This window comes from Elaeis guineensis, chromosome 1 (assembly GCF_000442705.2).
Source record: "Elaeis guineensis isolate ETL-2024a chromosome 1, EG11, whole genome shotgun sequence".
In the NCBI taxonomy this organism is placed as follows: Eukaryota; Viridiplantae; Streptophyta; class Magnoliopsida; order Arecales; family Arecaceae; genus Elaeis; species Elaeis guineensis.
Genome location: NC_025993.2, coordinates 134,712,015 through 134,736,908, shown reverse-complemented (window position 1 = coordinate 134,736,908; position 24,894 = coordinate 134,712,015). Strand labels below are relative to the sequence as shown.

At 32.6% G+C, this 24,894-nt stretch overlaps 1 non-coding gene across 1 annotated transcript; it reads right to left on the bottom strand.

The window, feature by feature from the left end:
- Positions 1 to 1,080: 1,080 nt before the first annotated feature.
- LOC114913347 (small nucleolar RNA R71) lies at positions 1,081 to 1,187 on the bottom strand. Its single transcript, XR_003799357.2, has one exon. It is a non-coding gene; the product is annotated as a small nucleolar RNA R71 (small nucleolar RNA).
- Between the last annotated feature and the right edge of the window lie 23,707 nt (positions 1,188 to 24,894).

Sequence of the window (24,894 nt, the reverse complement as noted above, 5' to 3'; positions counted from 1 at the left end):
TTACATAAGTCCATAAAACATCTTAAGGGCACAAACCTTAAACAAGATAAGGTAAAAATTTCATCACCCTTTCTTGGCCTACAAACCACCATCCTGTATATTGTATTGACCTAAATCTTAACTTAAAATTAATTAGACATTGGCCCCTAAGGACTCTCAAGCTCAATAGGATAATGGATCCAAAGAGTTAGACTGGATTAGGATTAGTCAGTTTAATTGGTGTCTAAAAAGTGGTTCAGGGACTACGTCGTAAAGAAAGTGGTTATTTTATTAGTTCTGTTTGCTTATCTGACCAACTCAGTTGGTGTCTAAGAAAAACAGTGGGGGGGACCTCCACCAACCTTATACTTAGCTGGCCAGTTGAGTGGCTAGTCTTTTACCTGGAATGCTCAAAGGCAACCTTGACAGTTGGAGATGTCTAGATTTAGGGTTACCCTTAGCTAGGATTGTCTATATAACTTGATTACTAACCTACAATCATTAACCCTAATTAAAACATTCTTCTCTATCATCTCTCGATTTAGGACTCCTTAAGCTCTCATCTTTAGAATTCTCTTCTCATCTATCTCTCCTTTCTCTTCTCTCTTCTAATCAAAAAAAAAAAATCATTAAAAATCTCACAAGATTGCAACTTGGATAAGGAAATCTAGTCGATTAGTGAGAATTGATTCAAACCCTACCTTAATGCAAGAAAATTCTGAGTCCACAATGAGTGAAGTCAATGAACCTTAGGTCCTAAAAGATCTTTGCTATCCTGTTGGGTCAGCCCAACCATCTTGTATCAAATTTTTCCAAACCAATGCAACAACTTTTGAAATTAAACCTCAAATCATTAACATGCTTTCTAAATTCATTAGTAATAAAGATGCATATATTTTTATTAGAGAATTTGAGGAAGTATGTGACACCATGAGAATACACAAAATGTCAGATGATGCTATTAAACTTAGGCTGATTAATTTTGCTCTCAAGGATAGTGCTAAGAAATGATTATATAGTCTGTCCAACAACTAGATCACAACTTGGGATGGATTTGTCAAAACTTTCTTGAGAAAATTTTTTCCACATCATAAAACAGCTAAGTTAAGAAATAAAATTAATCAATTTTATCAATTTAGGGGTGAGTCTTTCTGGAAGTATTTTGATCGTTTCAAGAATCTTTTAAACCAATGCCCACACCATGGAATTGAGACTTGGAGACTATGCCAAATCTTTTATAAGGGACTAGACCCAAACTCTAGAACCTTGCTAGAGTCTATGTGTCAGGGCCAGTTTATGCATAAAGAAACCAATGAAGCCTGACAATTCTTAGAGGACCTAGTAGAAAAGAGCCTACGGTGGGAAGCAACTAGGGAACCTACAAGAAGTGCTATGCACCAAGTATCCACATCCCTAGCTACAGAGGCCAAAATAGATACTATATTACGTAGGTTCGAGGCCTTAGAACTCAAGGAACACATCCAAGTGAACCAAGTTTCAACATCTACTTGCAATGTATGTAATGCTACAGACCATATCATGGAAGAATGTCCCTTTTTGATGAACCCAACTGGAAACGAAGTAGCACAGGTTAATACTGCCTACTACAAATCTACAAATGATCCTTATGCACCAACGTGTAATCCAAGATGGAGGAATCACCCTAACTTTTTTTGGTCACAAGGGTCAAATCCCAGTGGACCTATCCTTAATCAATCTAATCAAAGGCCCACTCAACCATCAAATTATTCACAAGGCTTCAATAATGATCAAAGGCTTAATGCACTAGAAAAAGGGTTAGAGATTTTAATAAAAATACTTCTGATAGTATACAATTTAATGATCAAAAACATAATTCACTAGAGAAAAGTCTTGAAGCCTTGACAAAAAATACAAACAATTTCATACAATCTACGGGCCAACTTGTAAATTCAAACACCCAAGCCATTGCCCGTCTAGAAATGTAATTAAGTCAGTTGGCTACCACCATCAGTGAAAGAGAAAAAGAAAAATGGCCAAGCCAACCTGAACCTAACCCAAGAGCTTAAATTGATCAACATCTCAACCTGAAGGTCGATTCAACCAAGTAAATACAATTCACACCTTAAGGTCTGAGAGATAAGTTGACAATCAGGTAGGTATAACTGAGAACCAAGAAGACCAACCGACTGAATCACAGACTGATCAGACCAAGTCTGACGAGCCTGAATCAACAGAGGTTGATGAGCCATCCAAGCCAATTATAGAATCCATCATTAGGTTCAAGTAAGTTAAGACATCAACCACCAATCCTATAGCTTCTTTTTTAAATAGACTTAGGTCCAACAGACAATCAGCCCACATAGATCAAATTTTAGAGATATTCAAATAAGTAAAAGTAAATATTTCTCTGCTAGATATGATCCAACAAATTTTTACTTACGTTAAGTTCCTCAAAGATCTATGCACAAAGAAGAAGACCATTAATGTTTCCAAGAAAGCCTTCTTGGCAGCTAGTGTGAGCTCATATCTTTCAAGCCACATGCCAGTCAAGTACAAAGATATAGGATCTCCTACAATCTCATGTGTCATTGAAAAAACCATTATTGATAGGGCCTTGTTAGACTTAGAGGCTAGTGTGAATATCTTACCTTATTCAGTCTATGAAAAATTGGAGATAGGAGAATTAAAGCCTGCAAAAATTATATTGCAATTGATAGACCGATCAGTGAGATTCCCTAAGAGAGTTGTGGAGGATGTGCTAATCAAGGTTAGTGATTTTATTTACCTTGTGGATTTTGTGATCTTAGAAATTGAACCAGTGTCAAACCCAAAAGATCACATCCCAGTTATCTTAGGTAGACCATTTTTAGCAACCACCAACGTCTTGATCACTGTCGCAATGGACTCATGAAGCTCTCATTTGGAAATATGTCCATTGATCTTAATATTTTTAATCTTGAAAATAAAAAAGACCAATTAGTCAATGTAAACCTGATCCAAGATGAGATTTATGAGCCTATTAATCTAGGGGAAGAAGATTTTAACTGTAATCTCTGGTCAGACTTAGAATCTGAAATTGCTTATAAACTGTCCACATCCTATGACCAGAGAGTTCATCTACAATGGCTACCACCTATAGAACCACTTGTTAGATTGGCTGAACCAAAATCCAAATCATCGATTAAGGAAGCACCAAAACTGGAACTCAAAATACTCTCTGAATGCCTCAAATATGCGTATCTAGGTCCATCTGAAACTCTGCCTGTAATCATAGCATCAGACCTAGATCCAACCCAGGAGGAGAAACTTTTAGCTATCCTCGGAGAGAATAAAGAAGCTATTGTATGGACCATGGCTGATATTAAGGGAATTAGCCCTTAATTGTCCAACATCAAATTCACTTAGGAGAGGAAGCCAAGCTAATTAGAGACCCCCAAAGGAGGCTTAACCCAGTTATGAAAGAGGTAGTGAAGAAAGAGATTCTCAAGTTATTAGATAATAAAATTATCTATCCTATTTCAGATAGTTCATGGGTTAGTCCAATCCAAGTGGTCCCTAAAAAGTTTAGGATTACAGTGATCCAAAATGAAACTAATAAACTTATGCCAACTAGAGTTTAAACTAGATGGAGAGTCTATATTGATTATAGAAAACTGATGCGGCCACAAGAAAAGATCACTTCTTATTATCTTTTATTGACCAGATGTTGGAGAGGTTAGCTGAACATGAGTTCTATTGTTTCCTGGATGGATACTCCGGCTACAATCAAATTCTTATAGCACCAGAGGACCAAGAGAAGACCATGTTTACCTGTCCATTTGGAACCTTTGCCTATAGAAAGATGCCCTTTGGCTTATGTAATGCCCCATCTACTTTTCAAAGGTGCATGGTCAGTATCTTTTTTGATATGATCGAGAAATTTTTAGAAATCTTTATAGATGACTTTTCTATCTTTGGCTCCACCTTCTCCGAGTGCCTACATCACTTAAGACTAGTCTTAGAAAGGTATAAGGATAAACACTTAGTGCTTAATTAGAAAAAATGCTAATTCATGGTCAAAGAAGGCATAGTGCTTGGTCATGTTATCTCAAAGAAAGGTATTGAAGTAGACAAAACTAAAGTAGATTTGATTGCAAATTTTTCACCACCTAGATCAATCAAGGAAATCCACTCATTTTTAGGACATGCTGGTTTTTATAGGAGGTTTATCAAGAATTTTAGCAAGATAACCTGGCCACTGACTAATCTTTTAGCTAAAGATATCAAATTTGATTTCACTTCTGAGTGCCACGAATCATTTGAATGTCTTAAAAAGATACTGACATCTGCACCCATCATTCACCCACCTGACTGGACTCAACCCTTCGAACTTATGTGTGATGCATTAGATCAAGCCATCGGAGCTATTTTAAGACAGAGAATCGATAAGCTGTCATGAGTTATTTACTATGCCAGTAGAACCCTTAATAATGCACAGCTTAATTATTTCACAACAGAAAAAGAGTTCTTGGCTATTATCTTTGCTTCAGAAAAGTTTAGATCCTATTTGATTGGTTCACATGTCATTATATATATTGATCACTCAACCATTAGATATCTCTTAACAAAGAAAGATGCCAAGGCACACCTAATCTGATGGATTTTACTTATTCAGGAATTTGACTTAAAAATCAGGGACAAGAAAAGAACTGAAAATGTAGTAGCTGATCATCTGTCCCGATTGATAGATGTATCCTTTAATGAACCAATAATAGAAGAGTCTTTTCCTAATGAACAACTCATGGCTGTGACTATAGAATCATGGTATGCTGATATTGTCAATTATTTAGCCACGGATAGGATTCCTTCTCACTAGACTACTCAAGACAAGCACAAATTCTTTGCCCAAGTAAAGTATTTTATTTGGGATGATCCATATTTGTTGAAGCAATATTCTGACCAAATTATTAAAAGGTGTGTACCAGACCATGAGGTTAAAAGCATCTTATCCTTTTGTCATGACCAAGCCTGTGGTGGCTACTTTAGATCGAAGAAGATTGTTGCAAAGGTTCTCCAATGTGGATTCTATTGGCCCATCTTTTTTAAGGACACACATGAGTATTGTAAAAGTTGTTCTAGATGTCAACAAGTAGGATGAATCATAAAAAGAGACATGATGCCATTAAATCTGATCCTAATTGTTGAGACTTTTGATGTGTGGGAAATTGATTTTATGGGACCATTTTCAAACTCCTTTGGAAATGAGTACATTCTAGTGGCAATTGACTATGTGTCCAAATGGATAGAAGCTATACTATGTCGATCAAATAATAGCAAAATTATTATCAAATTTCTTAAGAAAAATATCTTCTCTCATTTTGATATTCCTAGAGCCATTATAAGTGTCAGGAAATATATTTTTGCAATCGATCCTTTGAGTCCTTGATGAAAAAATATAACATCAATCACAAATTGGCCACACCCTATCATCCGCAAATCAGTGGGCAAGTAGAAGTTTTAAATCATCAAATCAAATAAATCTTGAAAAAGACTGTTAATACCAATAGAAAAGATTGGTCGTTGAAGCTAATCGATGCACTTTGGGCTTATCGCACAGCTTTCAAGACCATTCTAGGAATGTCACCTTACAAGATTGTGTTTAGTAAAGCATGTCACTTGTCAGTTGAACTAGAACATAAGGCTATGTGGGCCATAAAATAATTGAACATGGACCTAGACGAGGCTAGACATCAAAGGAAGCTACAAATAAATAACTAGAAGAAATCAGGAATGAGTTATATGAAAATGATAAGATATACATAGAATGAACTAAAGTATTTCATGATAAAGCAATTCTAAGAAAAACTTTTACACCTGATCAAAAAATTCTTTTATATAACTCTAGACTACATTTATTTTCTAAAAAACATAGATCTAGATAGATAGAACCCTATATAGTAAAAGAAGTTTTCTTTCATGGGATTGTAGAGATCAAAAATTCAAGCAATGGTACTACTTTTAAAGTAAATGGACAACGATTGAAATCATTCTTGAAATTGCTACTGAAATTGAGATGGAGGCCATGGTTCTCTATGAGCCTATTTATTCTAATTAATTCTGTATCTCAGGTTCAGTCCGGTTGAAGACTTAAAACATAATATTTTTTTGGAGGCAACCCAATTTTAGCTTTTACTTTTGCTTTCTTTTGCATTTTATTTAGATTAATCGATTCTTGCTTTATGGAGATTTGAAGATAATATTAGCTAAATTGGGAGGAGAATCAATTTTGAAAAGACTTCTGGATCAAGTGACATCTCTCTTTTTTTTTTCTTTTTATGCATCCTTTATTTTTTTTACTCCATTGAGGACAATATCGATTAAGTTGGAGGAAAGAATAATAAAAATTTTTAAAATTTTAAATTTTTAAAGTTCTCAAGTAAGTTAGTATTTAGTATTTAAGTACCTGATTACACTTAAGAATCGAGTTAAATCAAGTATTTTTAAAAGAAAATTGATATACAAATTAGAGAGTTTGTGAGATATTGAGGGATCAAGTATTAAGAAAACTCAATAAAGAGTTAAGTTTAGAACTTAAATAATTTTTTTTGAGTATTTCTAAATTTTTTTATCAATATCAAAGAAGAGTTTACTTCTTATAGACTTGTGTAGGATAACTATACATTTCTTCATATTTAAAAGAAAAAAGAAAAGAGTTTCTAAGTACTTCATACTGAATAATCGGGTCTCTTTGCCTAAGCAAGCATTGAGTTTCGCATCAAAAGGTATGAAGGGCAAAAAAACTTTGTTGTAAAGTTAGTTTTAACTCATAGCCTGTTTGATTCGAGCAAGTAGGTCCGAGGGGTATTCTATACCTAGTGTCCTAAAGCCATCTGGTTTGAGAGTCATTGACTGAAAACTTGCTATATGGGTCAAACAGAAAGTTTAAGGAGTTAAGATACTCAATAGCGGTACAATGTAAAAAAAAAATAATAACAATAATAAATGAATGATGGAAGTAACAATATACATATCCATATGAGGTTAATGATTTGGAGATAAAGATAGGAATAATTTAGAAAAGTTTAAAAAAAAATTAGTATTCTTAGTTTAACTCTTATATTGATTAGTATTAATATTCCAATGACATACCTCATTCATGCTCTACTGAACATCAGTGGCTCTTTTAAAAATTATTTGGTAAAATTTAAAATTTTAAGTTAAAAGGTACTTAATTCTAAATTCTTTCTTTACTCGAGGATGAGTAAAGTTCAAGTTGGGGGGTATGATAAGTGACATATTTTTATATTTATTATAGATATTTTTGATAATTTATGGTGCTAACATCTTCTTAAAAATCTAATTTCATGAATAAATTTATTTTTTTATAAAAATAAATAATTTTAAAAAAATATATAAAATTAGAGTATATTTATGAAAAATAGATGTTGATTTAATTAAGTACTTTTAAGTACTAAAATAATATAAATTTTTAAAAAATTTAATACATATTTTTTTATTTTTTAGACAAAAATTAGAGCAAAAATCAAGCCAAAATATCCTAAAAAATATTAAAAATTACCTTCGATGCACGGTGGATCGGTTGCTCGATCCACAGAATCAAGGGCACTATCCACAGGAATAGTTCGTGATCCACAGGCACGGTCCACAGCGGAAGGAAGGCCTTTTGCATTGATCGACAGTCCAAGTCAAATCTGGAGCTTGATCTAATGGCTGTGGTGGTTTCCGACTTTGTTAAGGAAAGATTTGCACGATCCAATGGCTGGAATTCTATTTGGAGCATGATTGGATGTTCAAAAATGCATCCAACTTTGATAAGGATTAAAACATCATATTTTGGATTGATCTGGGCGGTTCAAAGGCGATCCGATGGTCAGAAATTAATGTAAAGGGTATTATACAAATTCTAAAGATTTTAGGACTCTTTTTCCTATCAAAAAAATATGAAAAATTCACCTATAAATAGGAGACCCAGGAATAAGTGTAGAAAGGAAGAAAAATTAGAGAAAAAATAAGAAAAAAATAGAAAAAAAAATCAAAAACTTTAGGGATCAAATATTGGGAGATTATGGAGCTTGAGATCTTGATGCGTGGCTAAATTCCTTCAATCTAGGAATATGATGAAGCTTGTAAATAAATTTTTATTTTTTTTCTTATATTTAATTTTTATACAATAAAATTATGCTTTTATTTCATATATTTTTATTTTTTTTAAGGTATTGATCCAATCTACACGACCTATACCCTCTATTGACATGTCGTGATCCCTGGATACGGTACGTGCTTAAAAAAGATAGATCGTAGTATATAAGATTAAATTTTAGATCTTGTAATTGAATTTAGATAGTTTATACTCCAACAGGATGAGCTGTAATCTACTGATACAGTTCGTATTCCTTAGAGATAAGTTATACTAATATCTTAATCACAAGAATTAATATTGTAACATAAGAGAAAAAGAATAAATCTAATTTACAGGATGGATTTGAAATTTCTAGATTATTTCTTTGAATTATTTTTTTTAAGAAATTAATTTATATTTTTAATTTAATTCTTGCTATTCTATTTCTTTTTAATCCTTCTACAATCAATTCTCTTTTATTTTTTTCTTAAAAAAAAAAGATAATCACCCTAAATCTCTATGGAAATGATCTCGCTCACCCTATCTATATAGTTTGAGTTGGTTTTTATTCTTGACCGCCTACGACAGCGATCATCAAACTACACACCTTCAAGATAAATGATCAATGCACCTCAGGTTAGAGAACTAAATATACTACTGCAGCTATGAGTATATCACTGATGAGAAGGTAGATATCCTAGTGACTACTCATAATTGATCACGCTTAGTACCCTTATTCCTAACAAGCACTTGCACTTTCGCTTCGATGTCTCCATATCATTGATTTAAGACTCATCTATCTGAAGAAAGTGATCATGCATCAATCTTTCAGAATCAATCAATGTCTCCATGATGATACTATGATTGAGAGCTATTTATGAGTTAACCAATAATTACATATATCTCAAATTCTCAACTCTTGAGAATATATGTTATTATACCCATTAACTCAATGGATGATTCACAGATACAATAAACACAAATGTGAATGGATAAAAACTTAATTTTTATTAATATAAAAGTTAATTATACAAAATATGTCTTAAAAAATTTTATAAGTGTCGGCCAATCTAGCTTCTAGGGTATACATCCAACAAACTCCCACTTGCACTAAAGCTAATTGGCTATAAATCTAAGTTCCATCTTCTTAAGATGGCCTTCAATCTTTTGCTGGCTCAATTGCTTCATCAGTGGGTTAGCCAAGTTGTCCGTGGAGTCAACTCTCTTCATCTCGACATATTATTTCTCGAGATAACTGCAGATGAGGTGAAACCATCGCTCGATGTGCTTGAATTTTTGATGAGATCCTAACTCCTTAGCTAGGGCTATGGCACTATTATTGTCATAATAAAGTGAAATGACATCTGATGTCATCACATCCAGTTCAGCAACAAACTTCTGAACCAGAATACTTCTTCACAGCTTCTGATACGGCGATATACTCTGTTTCTATGATGGAGTCTGCAATAACAATCTACTTAAACTCTTCCAGCTTACGGCACCATCATTGTCTAAGAAAATACTATCTGATGTCGATTTTCGATCATTAGTATCATGCATAAAATTTGCGTTAGTATACCCCTACACTTTCAGATCTCCATTGTCAAAGATCAAAAATATATCCTTAGTCCTTATCAAGTACTTAAGGATATATTTCATAAAAATCTAGTGCTCTTCTCCTAGATTTGATTGATATATGCTTGTGACACTCATAGCATAGGTGATATCAAGTAGTGTATAAAGCATGATATACATGAGGCTTCCTATAGTTGAATCATAAGGGATCTTGTTGAAAAATATGTTCTAAAATCAATCTATTTATAAATGATTGAGCTTATTATGAATTGTATATAAATAATTGATTAGTAAAAGTTATTTGATATTTTTATCATAAATTATGTATCTTCTTTATTGGACTCCTATATTATGATGAAGTCCTTAGAATTATTTTCAATCGATAAAGAAGAATTTATTGTGTAGTTCTTAAACTAGTTCGTGATCAAATGATGCATTATTAACTATGATGATAACGTTCATCAAGTGTAGATTATTGTGTGCCATATGAGTTGGTTATTTTCATAACCAAAGAGTGTGGAGACACTACTATAGTATACAGATGAAATATAGGGTATATTTGCACCAAATGTGATTAAACTATAGAGCACTCTGCTATCAAGAGTAGCTCGTGAAGGATATGGATATAAGTGTCCCTTCGATCTGAGATCACCACGATGACTTGCAAGCAACTCATTCAGTGATAGATAGTTTTTGGATACAATCAAGTACTTGTAAACTTGGTGTGTGAGTCAAGATGGGATTGATCACTCTAAATTTTGAAGATAATGCTTTAATATATTTTAATTTAATAAAATCTTGATCAAGACAATCCTTGTGAGGAGTCACAAGATTTATAAAGTTGAGACACACTTTGGATGAACTAATTAAGAGTTGACAGTTTAACTTTGAAGTCATCCTGAGTATTAAGAATCAAAGAGATGAATTATATGATAACCATATGCCAAGAGTTCTTGAATATTACTTTACCATCATTCAGTCTATTCGATCGTCTGGTACCATTGCTAGATGGTCTCTTCGATTAGTATAGAAATTTATTTCTATACTACCGACTTAGGTTCGAATCTATAAGATCATATACAAAAGAAGTTTCTATCTGATCAGATGGTTGATCAATGATTGAGAATCATTCAAGTGTATAATCGTCAATGTGATTGATGATTAACCTTATACAAAAATTATAATGAAATAATTCTCTAAGAGTTATTAAATTATAAGAGTGTTAATTAATAATTAGATTATTAATTAACTCAATTTGATTGAGTATTAAGATTTGAATTAGGTCTAATTGAATTGGATTCGATTAGGTTTGATCTGATTAGGTTATGAGATGACATGATCGCCAAAAGAGATCGATTCCTAATTTGATCAGAACCTAAGCTCAATTAATTTTTGATTTGATTAAAATTTAATTGAGTAAATTAGGTATCTAATAGGATCAGGTTTGATCTTATCTTAGGCTCTAACCAAATTGGCTTGGATTGAACCTAAATGGATTAACCTAAAGAGTCCAAACTAGATTGGACTCCTCCCTAGCATCGACCCATGTTTCTCATCGCAAATTCAAAATTTGTGTCAGAAATTATCATGCCAATAAGATGATTCTCACCCCTTCTCAATGACCAAATGGATGAGGATAAAACTTGATTGAAGTTAAATTTAAATCTGATTTGAATTGTGATAAGGATAAAGTCTCGTTTGAATTTGATTCTAAGCTAACCTTAGCCTTATCCTATACTAACCTCTTGGATGCCCACCTTAATAAGGGCTATTTTTCATGTGTGGGATATAATTTTTTTTCATCTAGAAAACTAGAATGTGGGGTGTGAAATAGAGTGTGGGGTGGGCATGGAAAGTAGTTCCTCTTGAGTGTGAGGTTCTTTTAGGGCATGGGTTTCTAAATCCTTAGTGTAAGGATTTTGGGTAGTGAGAAAAATAGAAGTTTTTATTTTATTTTTGTCCTCCTCCATTTAATCTTCCAAAAGTCTTCTTCACCTCCAAAAGTGTCCGAGTGATTCGAAGAAGGTGTGCAAGTCAGCCATCACGTGGTCTCTATGCAAGCTAGCACTCTCAGAGGGATCGATCAGCATCAGAGCTTCATGTGGATATCCTGTAGAGATCGGACATCTTGGAGTTGCTCGATATCAAAAAGAACCTATTACCATAGTTAATAGTTATGGTGATCAGCTATCCATACTCAAATATTGAGTTCTGAACTCAATCACATTGTAAATGTGATCTACCGCATGCATCGATATGATCTATGCTTGCAGATTTTTTTGATTTCATATTTTATATGTGCTATATATCATGTCACAATCCTAGTATAGGTATTTTTTGATCAGATTATATGAATGTTAGATTAATATGATTAATCTGAATATCTTTCACTGTATTTATTTCAAAAATTTTTGAAACTGCATGCATGAAATGCCTATGGTTCTCTATTAGTAGTATCAGAGTCTAGATTCATTATGATATGAGTATACATGCATATAGATCTAAAATCTATTTTAATTAAAGCATGAGATATTTTTGATCTGATTTAGATGTGATCTAAAGTAGTGATCAGATCTGAAATTGTTTAGATTAGATCTAAATTTTTACGTATATGATATGTTAGATTAGATGTCGTAGTAGCTCAGAACTCGGATTGTGCATCACCAAGACATCCGATCATAAGAGCAAGTAGGATTTAAAGATCCTCTCCTCTCATTCCATAGGCTCTCTTATAGTGTATAGGAGTACCACTGTGATGTCTCATAAAGAAGAATCACGAAAGGAAGAAAACTTACTTTTCTACAAAATTCTTGATCTGGAAACTCAAGGATCTATTGTATATAATACAAATTTGATTTGTGTGAAAAGAAGTAACATCTAATCATTATGAATAAAATATAGAATCAAAAATGAGTTTAGATGAGATTTAAAAGAAATTTATGATTGATTTTATTGCTTGTTATGCAAAAAACCCAAATCTGAAATTTCTGCAATATGTTGCTGTCTCAACCTGCTTAGTTGACTCAATTTTGATTTGAGTCGACTAAGTACCCTGGTGAGCCGACTGTTAGAAAATGGGTAGGATTGCATAAATAAATTTCAAAACTGATTTTGAAATAGTGGAAATGATTTTGGTTAAACTCTTTAATCCCATATGCAATAGATCAGATCTAAAACTACCCGCATCCAGATCTAAGACATGCACATAATTTAAAAATAAAAATAAAATATTAAGATCAGATATCAATATCTTGCATGGGTCGAACTACACTGCAGTCAATGATTATGGATCTGAACAGTTTCTCTAGCCAAGCATGTATCCATCTCCACAGATATCCATATGAGGATTCATTTTGATCAGAAGTAAGATAATCTTCCTGAGATGCTAGCTCCCTTGCAAAGATCTTTTCTTTGATGGCTGAAGTGGCTTCCTCTTAAGATCTTACAGACTGTCTTGAAAACTAAGAAGAACGGGAGGGACAAGAGGAAGAAGGAGGCTCGGATTTTGAGCAGAATTTTCTCTCAAATTTTTACCGTTACTTGGTGTCCAACTATTGGACCCTCTTTATAAGGATGTAGAAATTAGGATTAGGAGGAGGTGCCACACCAATTGCATGCCATAACACTTGGAGCATCCAAGATATTTTTCATGCTAAAAGAGGTGTGGCATGAGAAAAAATCAGATGTGATTCTTTCTCATGCCCACTTTTTACTCAAGGTGCACAAGGATAGATTGGTGCCACAAAAGTTTCTATAATCCCAGGATTCCTTTCCTTCTTATCCTCTCATCTCTTGATTCGAATCAAATTCAAATCAGGAAAGGATAGGATGATGACTCACCATGAGTAACCGCCTACCCATATCTATGCCCTCCTCTCTTTCCCGCAAACCTTTCTCATGCAGAAACATTTTAGCATGGATGTTTTTCGGGTGAAACCCAAGGCATGCGTAAGGAGAGAGGTCTCAGGGATTTGAGACTCTAGAGTTTTCTATTTTGGTTTAAATCAAATCAGATTTGGTTTGATCCAAACAGAGAATGGAATCTAATCAAATTAGGAACCCAATATTCTTAATCAATTCTTAATCTAATTAGGAATTAACTGAATCCAAATCTTGATCAAATTAAGAATAAATTTTTCTCACAATCAGGCTTGATCCAATCAAACTCAATCCAAGTCAAACTGAATCCAATTCAATTAGACTTAATTCGAACCTCATTGCTTAATCAAATTGAGCTAATTAATAATTTAATTACTAATTAATTCTCTTATAATTCACTAATACTTAATGAATCATATAATTGCAATATTTACATAAGGTTAATCATCAATCACATTGATAATTTTATCCTTCAATGATTCATAATCATTGATTAACCATCTGATCGGACAAGAATCTCTTTTGTGTGTGACCTCATAGATTCTATTCTGTCTGATAGTGAGATATATTATGATCTCCATTATAACATTATCGAAACTCCTTTCAATGGATTAAAATAATTCTAACTCTGTCCTTCGAGGATCATTGACCATCAAGATAACGCTCGATGAGTCCCACAATCCACCAATGACACCTAAAAGTATGTAGTGATAATCTAGCAGAATGAAAGTATGAACCTCTAGGTGTAGTTATTATGTGATTCATTTTTCTATCATGAGTCCCGACTTGATAGAGATCATGGAGAACTCATCAAACTCCATCGTTAGTCATATGCCAGATTGGCTCAACTCTAGTTCATTTATGAATTCTGTGAAAACTTCTTTCTACCATTTACACTTGCTTCGGTCAAAGACTTTCTGAACTCAATCTCACAAATCATAAAAGATCTCTTCTTTTTTATTAAGATCGATAGATTTTATCTAGATGCATCCTACTCCAAATAGTGAATCTGAATCTACTGTATCTAACATACACAGTAAGAAATTGAATGGTTAGGGACCAAAAAAATATGCAGTCAAACTTAATAGTCTCACTACGAATACCGATGTACTATAAGTCAAAGGACCACTCACACCACTGCAATATCAAAAAAATTATTAATAAATGATAGACATCCAAGTGATTTCTTGTATTGATCATACTCAGTGTAAGTTATTCTCTAACAACCACCTATACTCTCATCCCAGATCCCCACACTGCAGACTGAGACTCATTTATTCAGAAAGAAGGTGATTCATGCATCGATCTCAAATAGATTGATCACTGTCCTCTATGATAATTTTTCAATTGAAGCATTTAGAAACTAACCACTAATAATGTATGTCTAAATTCTCAACATCTTGAGAATATACAAAATCATCTTTGTTAATTTCTAGGATAAATCATGGACACATAAATATGATTGAAATAAAATTATCCTTTATTAATAACAAAAATTTTATAAGTACAAAGTTAAGTCCTGAAATTACAAAATGGATCAGCCAACAATTGGCTTCTAGAACACTCATCTAACATCAGCTCTGTTCCCTATTGAGCTGACTAAGTTGTGCACGCTAAAAATAAAGGTTACTGTTAGTCATGAGTAAGTCGACTATATCTCAGAACTTAATTGATCTAGTGTGGTGAGTCGGCTTAGTCCAGGGTGAGCCGATTCAAATTTCAGAACTGAATATTTCTGCATAAAATTAAATGTAAAGGAGTCTACATATGAAATGGTTTCAAAACCTAACCTAAATCCTTGTCAATGCTACACTTAATTAAGAATTAAGAGTTGAATCATTAGATCTAGAATTGTGAATTAAAGATCTAATGACATAGCATAAAATGTGAGATTATGGGTTAGCTTGAATCAGATCAATTAATTGGGTTAGACCTAAGATTAGAATCAAAGAGTTAATAGACTAAAAAAAGTAGTTGAGCAAATCTAACCAAAAGTTGATTTAGATTAGATCAAAGATACTCTTGATCAAATATAATAGTTATAGTTGATCATGTCTATGTCTTTGGTTAGACCAAATGGATTTGATTCTTAGCTCAGTAGTTGAACTCAAATCTATAGGTTGATCAAATCGAAACAAATAAACTAATTGATGTCTAAGGTAAGTGGCTAATAGGAGCTTTTAATTGAGACTGTTCTCTTTCTTGGCCAACTACGTTGGTATTTAACTAAAGAACGAAATGAGAACCCTCCCACCTATCTCCACTTATCAGGCCAATGTGGTTGATCTGATTTTGATTGGATTACTTAATGACTTGAGTTCACCTATGCTATCTAGATAAATCATTTTGACTGATTTAGATGCCCCTGGATCGGCTTGTCTCTAGTCTTTTCATGACTTGATGAATTCAGTGAGAGAATTTATGACTTATCGATTAGACCAGCTTGTCTCTAGTCTTCTTCATGATTTAATGAAGACAGTGAGAGGATTTATGACTTGCAGGTCTATTTCTCTCTATCTTCTAAAATATATAAATAAATTTTTTAAAATTATTAAATCTTTAAAATAAAATAATTATGGAGATAACTAGATCATAGCCTCCCAATAAGGTAGATGATAATGGGTCCATTAGTTTTATAATCATTAGAGATGCCACACGCTTGGTACTTATCTGTTATTGAAATTATCATTCATTATATGATGACTCTATTATACTATCTAAAAAATGATTGGGTTCGTCGAGCTTTTCCTATGCCTGATCATTCATGAGTTAGATTCATTAGTATATTCATATTAATGGTTGAACCTAATTAGGATTTTTAGTGGAGGCCTACGCCTACTGAAAAGGTACCTGAGATAAAATTAATTACTAAAAATTATTTAAAAAAATAATTGATTAAGAACCTACCTATAAATACACATGGATTAGCCAAGCATTCCTCGGACCCGTATGCAGTCTGTATGGATTCTAGTATCCACTAAGAAATTAAGGTAATTTCTCAAATTAGAGGTAGAGGCTATCAATTCGTATAAAATAGTAAGAAAATCTTTAGACTAAAGTCCAAATCTTTAGGATAAAATAATTTATATACTAATAGGTCTAATATTTTCCTTTTCAATTATGGCTAGTAAGTTATCGCTCTACTCACTGTTAGACAATGATAAGCTTATTGGATCTAATTTCGATAGCTGGTATCAAATATTGAAAATAGTTCTGGAGCACGAAAGAATCCTATATATCCTTATGGATCCAGCACCTAAATTTTCATGCCCAATGTACGTGATGCGATTCGAGATACTTATCAGAAGTGGCTAAATAATCAAACTACAGTGCGGTGTATAATGAAGATAGCGATGAATGATAAATTTAGTTGTAAATTTGAAGGCACTCAGTCAGAGAAAATGCTTTAAATATTGAAAGAGTTTTTTGGCACCACTGAAGATGCATCCTCAGTGAGGCATTGATTCTTTGAGAAAGGAAAGAGAAAAAAGGCACAAAAGAGTCATGCTTGGGCTATGGAGCCCGAACTGACCAAGAAGTCTAAGGATAATCTAAGTCTAGTAGAATGCTTCTTTTACAAGAAGTTGGAGCACTGGAAGAAAAATTATCCTCTATATCGAGTATCTCTTGATTCGATCAGGTCCAGAAAGAGAAATAAGTAAATGGTTGCTAGACAAGGTACTTATATGATAATACTTATAATTTTTCTGTCTGTGATACTACTATCTAGATATTGGATACTGAAAGTCTGATCTGTATCTGCAATTCATTGCAGAGACTTCAGGTTAGTAGAAAGTTTGGAAACAATGAGAGATTCCTGAACGTTGGAGATGAAAGTCATGTTTCAGTCCTAGCTTTAGAAATTATCGAGCTTATTTTTAATTCAAATAATATCATTTAAAGTGATTATCACTATTGTCCATTTTTTTATGAATATAATTTTCATAGGCCTTTTGACCAAAGATGGATTTACTTTTTTTAATAAAGAATAATTTTTGTGATATCATAATGAATGGTGTCATAGTCATGCATAGATAATTGAGAAATGGTATTTATATTCAATCATAGTCTGTTAGTATAATATACATATCGAACAAATATCCTAGAGTAGATAATGTCATGGATGCCTATCTTTGGCATTATAGGCTCGGTCATATAAATAAGAATAAGATTAGCAGGTTAAGTAAAGAGAGAATCTTTAAAGTCAATGATTGTGAATTATTGCTGATCTGTGAATCCTGTTTTCTTGAAAAATTGACTAAATCATCTTTTACTGAAAAAGATGATTGGACCAGTGATGTTCTGAGTCTAGTACATACTGATGTATGCGGACGTATGAATACTAGTGCAAGAGGAGGGTATTACTACATCATTACATTTACTGACGACCTATCGAGGTATGGATGTTAGAAATTGTGTCCTAAAGTCAATTGACTTATTGTAAATAATTAAATTTTGTATATGAATTATTGATTAATGAATAAAAAATATTTTAACTTTTTCATCACAAGGTGTACATCTTCGTTATTAAAACTTTTATATTATGATGAAGTCCTTAGAACTATATTATGATTGATAGAGGAGGATTGATCGAATAGTTCTTAAACATGTTCACAATCAAATGATATATCATCAATAGAATGATGACGTTTATCGAGTATAGATCGTTGTGTACTATATAAATTGGTTGTCCTCGTAACCAAAGAGTGTGGAGACACTGGTATGGCATATGATGTGCGCAATATTGTCATTAGGATACCATGCAATCAGTTTAATTCCAACTCCTAAAAAATTTTGGTAAACATCAATAAGTCAAGTCGAATCCATAGAGAAGGCTATGGGTTGATGTTTTGAGTTTTTTGATTTTTAAAAGAAAAATGAAAGATTGAATGGAGTCAGAATTGTAAACAGAAGATAGAAATTAAACGATGCAGAAAGATAAACTCGGTATTAAGATCTACTATTTAGATCTTAGCATCTACTTACAATAAAATTAAATTTTAGAGATTTAAATTTTAATTAAAATCTAAATTCTATTGTAAGAATTTAAAAGAAATACAGTAAGAATTAAAAGTACAAAAGAAAGTAACTAAGTACTAGGATCTATTAATTAAATCCTAGCTTCTATTTGTAATAAAAATGAAAATCAATAAATTAAAGAGAATAAAATTAATTTTGCATTAATTAGAATCTGAATTTAAGTATAAAATATTAATGAGAACTAATAAAGAAGATAAACAAAACTAAAATAAAGAAAGCAAAATAGAAAGCTGCAACAATGGTTGGAAGTTGATTCGCGCAGTCTCATCGAGAAGATAGTTGATGAGATCTTCTTTCTTCCTTCATACTCTATAGAGCTTACTCACATCGTCTTCTTCTTCTTCTTTGGATCTGATCTTGAAAAAGATGAAGACTTGATAGAAGTGATGGTGGAGCAAACAAGGCTCTTTTCAAGGCACCCCTTTCCTTGAAGCTACAACCCAAACCCTAAGCTCTTATTGCCACCCTCCCTCTCTTTCTTTGTGCCACCCAACTCCAGATGATTGCAATATAGGGCATAGAATCCTTTAAAAAGGCTTAGGATTTGGTGATTTTTTGGTTTTTTTTTTTCTTGAATTTATGCCATGTAAATCCCCCTTGATTTGGAAGGCTGTATCTCTTCAATTTGGAAAACAGTCATATGAAGAATTGTCTTATTTACTTTTGTCACCCAAGCTCCTCATGCTAAATCTTTTTGGACTTTGATTTACTATTATTTATTTCCTTCTAGGTTAGCTCCTTTTTACCCAAAATTGGCTGGCATATCAGATTTTTGTCCCAAGAAAAACTAGAAAGAATCTGGGTGTATCGGGTATTTCCTATTTTGTCCAATACTATTATCAACTTTAATTTGATGTAGCTATCTTATCTAAAATCCAAATTGACTTCTATAAATATCTTTCTTTTCTTGCTCATCTCAAAATTCTGTAGGATCTAGTCTTTCTCAATTTGGAGTCCTGTAGCCTACTTTTTAGGGGTCCTCATGCCAAAAGTATCAGAATCAAGGAGGTTTGATCAAGAAAGAGATTAACCATCTTTTTCTTACTTTCCACACCTCCTAGCTCCTTTCCTGACTGATGGCATCAACAAAAGGAAGGTGTGAGGTTAGGGTCTCATGGGGTGAATGGCTGGCTAGGGTTCTTATAACTTTTCTAATGGATGTGAAACTTGATTTTTGGTGCTTAAATTAATTAATCAACTTGACATCTATTTTTTATGAATATGTACCAATTTTATATTTTTTTAAATAATTTTTAAAAATACTCAATTTTGCAAGAAAATCCAACTTAAGTATGAAATTAGGTTTCTTAAAGATGTTAGCACCATTAAATACATAAAATATATGCATAAATATATGATTTATCACACCCCTCAACTTAATCATTGCTAGTCCCTTAGCAATGTAAAAAAATAGAAGTATTTATTTATCATGTTTCATCAAGGTATTGAGTTTCAGAAGTAGATTTCACAGTCAGTCTACTCAAAAGTTTTCTTAGAGTACATCCAAATATCTACAACACTTATGTTTGTGATGACTAACTTAACATTTGGGTGCTAGCTTATGAGGATAAATATTTTTTCTCTTATCACCTATTTCGGTTAATTTTCTATATACCCTCAAATTAAGTTTATGAATTAAGGTAGCTTTTACATTGCTCTTCTTCTTTTTCTTTTCTTTTTTTTTTGTAGTGCTGAGCATCTTGGCCTTTTCTCCACCATTTGATGCGAACCTCTACACTTGACTTAGTTGTACGAATCTGGTTACTAAGCTTAAGGTAATCTGCATATACTCTATGTTTTGCGCTTTTATTTTAGACAGATAGCTCTTTCCTCAAATTTAATTTTTTAATCAGAATTTATATCAATTACCTACTTTAAGTAATAATCAAATCCTCAGTTGGCCTTACAATCAATCCCTATTTTGCCTTGTCAGTGTGCATGTGCAATTTAAAGTGCCCATATCCTTTATATGATATAAATAGGAAGCTAAGAGTCCAATCAATTAATCTACTCCTTGACTCGCTACATTCATTAGTAAATATTTTTTAACTCTATTATTTCTTCCTATTCTATTTTGCTTAGGATTTTCTTTCTGACACGTAGTTTATTCAATAATTTCAAAAGATTTTTCAACCATTTTTCAAAAGTTTTCAAAAATTTTCACAATATCCAAGATAATTTTTAAAAATTTTCAAAGATTTTTTAGAAGATTTTTCAAAAGAGTTTCTCTATCTCCCAACTTAATTACCACTGTCCTTAATGGTATAAACAAGTTAAAGAAATATATTCAAACCATAAGAATGAAAGAAATAAAAAGGGAGATAGGGAGAGAAATAACCTGAGAGGAGGTGCCCATCTTCAATATGTAGCTGCAAAATTTTTTTATGATTATTATTTTTTTAATTTTTTTATAAAATTTTTTATTTTTTGTTTATATATTTGATTGCCTTCCAACAAGTGCTAAATTTAAAGTCGTCAATCAGACTATGCCGATTCTCTTACCTATCCAGGATCAAATACTAGATTGAAAAATTTTAGTGGGTGAGGTGAATTAAGCAGGACATTCACTTTCTGGACTTGAGTTTCTTCAATGGACTCATCTAAAAAATCATCTCTTATTAATTTTAAGGAAGAATCAGATTTAACTATTTCATCTATTAATTCAACTACCAAATAATTTTCCTCCTTCTAAGTGTACTTTGAGGTATTAAAAATATTAATTCTCATCTTTTGATCCTTAAAAGAAATATCCATGGCTCCTATTTTACAATTGATATTGGCATTGGCAGTGGTTAGGAATGGATGACCTAAAATTATGAGATTCTGATTTAGCTTCTGGGATGGTTTCATATCAAGTATGAGGAAATCTACTGAAAAATAATATTAATTTACTCTAACTAAAATGTCCTCAATCAGACCACATAGTATTTGTACCGATCTATCGACTAATTGCAGAATGGCCGATGTGGGTTTCAGTTCTCCAATCTCAAATTTTTCATAGACCGAGGTTGGAAGTAGGTTAACACTAGCTCCTAATTTTAACAGAGCTCAGTCAAAGGTGATGCCTCTTATAACATATGAAATCAAAGGAGCACCAGGATCTATCATTTTCTGAGACAATGGGTTCAACATGACTACACTTATATCCTCAGACAACATAATTCTCTCTGTTGTTCTCGGCTCATAGTTTTGTATGTAGAGTTTCTTAAGAAATTTTGCATAAGTCAAAACATGTTGAATCATATCGAGGAGGGATAAATTAATATGAACTTGTTTGAATAATTTTATTAACTCCTCGTTTCATGCTCCTTGCTTTTTACGAGAAGAACCAGCTTTCCAGACTGGAGAGAACAGGACTTTAGATTTATATGACTCGAGTAACTCATTTGCTCTTTTCTTCCCTTTATCTTTCTCACTCAAATTAGAACCAGCATCAGTACCAATTTCTGGCTCAGATTCTTCTATGTGGTTAGTCTTAGTACTAACCTCTATATTCTCATTTTGGCTAGTATCAGTACTAGTCTCTCTCACTTGATCTTGGTATAGATCTTTAAGAATTCTACCACTTTTAAGTTCAGTAATTATGTTGGCATTCTTAAATTGAGAATTCTTAGGGGGGACATTAAATTGATGATTAGATCTAAGTGGTTGGTGGATAGTGAGTGGGTTATTCCTGGGATTTGCGATAGGTTGGCTTAGTAACTAACCTGGTTCTCTCCTCATGGTAGACTCAGATATCTATCCTATTTATATTTTTATCTAGTGATAGATTACTGTTGATCATAATCAATTGTTGAAGTTAGTTAAACCTATCGTCGGCTAGAGAAGTCTGTTGAAGAGATGGGTATGAAGACTGATTCTAATAAGATGGTTGGATAGACTGATTAGGCTGACTTTTATTATAAGCATAATTTTGATACTGGGGTCTATTTTAAAATTTTGACATAGGAGAAATTTGGGTCTGAGCCTAAGTCTGTTGGAGTCTCCAAGAAAAATTATGATGGTTCCTCTAACTTAGATTATATGAATTTGAAAATGGGTCATTAATAGGCTTGGAGTAACCTTAGACAGCTTGAATTTATTTTTGGATGAAAGGTGAAAACTGTGCAATCATGAAAAGTTTACTCACATGGTGGATTGGGCTAGCACAGATAGAATAAATCTCTTGATAATTAGGAGGTGGTGTGTATTACACAGGAGTTTGTTGACCTAGGGCTATGACTTGATCTAACTTCTGAGCAAGAAGATCGACTTTATCTAATTTTTGAGCTATCAGGCTCAAGTCAACTTTAGGATTAGAGTCTGCATATTTAATTTCATAGATTCCTATCCACTTTTGGTGAGGAATCGACCTTTCATAAGAAGATAGTGAAGCATAATTGATTGAGTTCTCACTCAAAATCTCAAACAGGGTATAGGCTTTATCCTCACTTTTGCTCATGAATGCACCTCCATAAGATACATCAACCATCTATCTATACTGATCATCTAAATTCTCATAAAGAGCTTGGATAATTTGTCACTTAGATAGCCCAGTGTGGGCATTTTCTAAGAAGTTTCTTAAGTCTTTCCTATGATTCATAAATTTGTTCTTCTGGAAGCTGAGCAAATCCAGTGATAGCTCACCTCATAGTGTTGGTTTGACCTATGGGATAGAATTTCTTAAGAAACTTGTACTGTATTTTAGTCCAAATTTGGATTGATCTCCCTATTATGCCAGTATTTGGCTTTGTCCTTAAATGAGAAAGGGAATAAGGTCAGACCAAGTACATCATCAGTGAAATTCTAGATTTTAACTATGGAGCATATTTCTAAAAACTTATCTAGATATTTATAAGGATCTTCATTGGAATTTTCATAGAAAGATGGGAGCATCTGGATTGTGATTGACTTGATCTCATAATAACTCACTGAGATTTCAGGTAAGTGGATACAAGTCGATGGGTTATAAGTGGAAGAAATAAAATATTTCTTCATCTGTCTAGGTGGTTCTTTCGAATTTCTAGCCATTTGGTTATGGGTTTAATGTGTATCAGCCATTTTATGTTAGGATTGGGTTCAACTAGTTTAGAAAAAAGAGATCTCCTACCGTGTATGTACCAATGCAACCCTACTGTGTGGTTCAAATTTATTATTATTATTATTATATTATTTTTTTTATCACAAGCAAGTTAGCAAATAATTAAACTTAAGACACCTAAGAGTTACTTAGATCTAACAGTTTGATGTAATGTGAATCAGCCTAGATGCGAGTTAAGTCTAATCTCACTTCCTTCAACTAGTTAGGTAAGAGGTGGGGTCGTGAGAGGCTCCTCGTGCTTTCGCAATTAATCTAATTAAATAATCATGAGTCTATTTAGGTTTAGTCTTTTTAACTTCTTGCCTTAGACACCAATTTCAGGGGTGAATCCAAACTTATTTTGTACTTGACTTCACCACAATACTCAAACTGAACTCAATTGATCCTAGAGGTCAACATCTACTAAATTTTAATTAGGCTTGAGTTAATGTGGGATGCTGATTGGCTATTTTGGAGCTAAAAAAAGGTGATAAAATCCTCACCCTATCTTGTTATTGGGTGTTGCCCTCAAGTCGATTTAGAATAAAGATGCATAATCAAGTTCAAACAAGGAGTTTTATGCAACTGAACTAAATACATGAAACTAATCAAGCTTGAAAGCTTACCTTATCTCCAGCGATCACCAAAAGTAAATCTAAGATGATGAATGCTTTTAAACAATTAAGTTTCTACTCTTATCATAAAATTTTTATTAGGTTTAAGTTGGTGATTTTTAAGTTAATTTGAAAATAAAGTAACTAATACTAAAAAAGAAAGCAGTTTAGGATTAGGATTGATCTCACCAACTTGAAGCTTTTCATCCTTCTTTTCTTCTATTTTTTTAATATTTTTTAAAAAAAAGATAAAAAATCAAAAAGGTTAGTAAGTTATATTCACAAGAAAATCAAAAAAATCAAACATGAAAATTGGAGGAAGGCCCATGCAATCAATTTAATTCCAACTCCTAAAAATTTTTTGTAAATAGTAGTGAGTCGAGTCGAATCCACAGAGAAGGCTATGGGTTGATATTTTGAAATTTTTTATTTTTAAAAGAAAGAAAAGAAAGATTGAACGGAGTCAAAATTATAAATAGAAGACAGAAATTAAACGGTGCAGAAAGATAAAGTCGGTATTAAGATCTATTATTTAGATCTTAGCATCTACTTGTAATAAAATTAAATTTTAGAGATTTAAATTTTAATTAAAATTTAAATTCTATTGTAAGAATTTAAAAAAAATATAACAAGAATTAAAAGTGCAA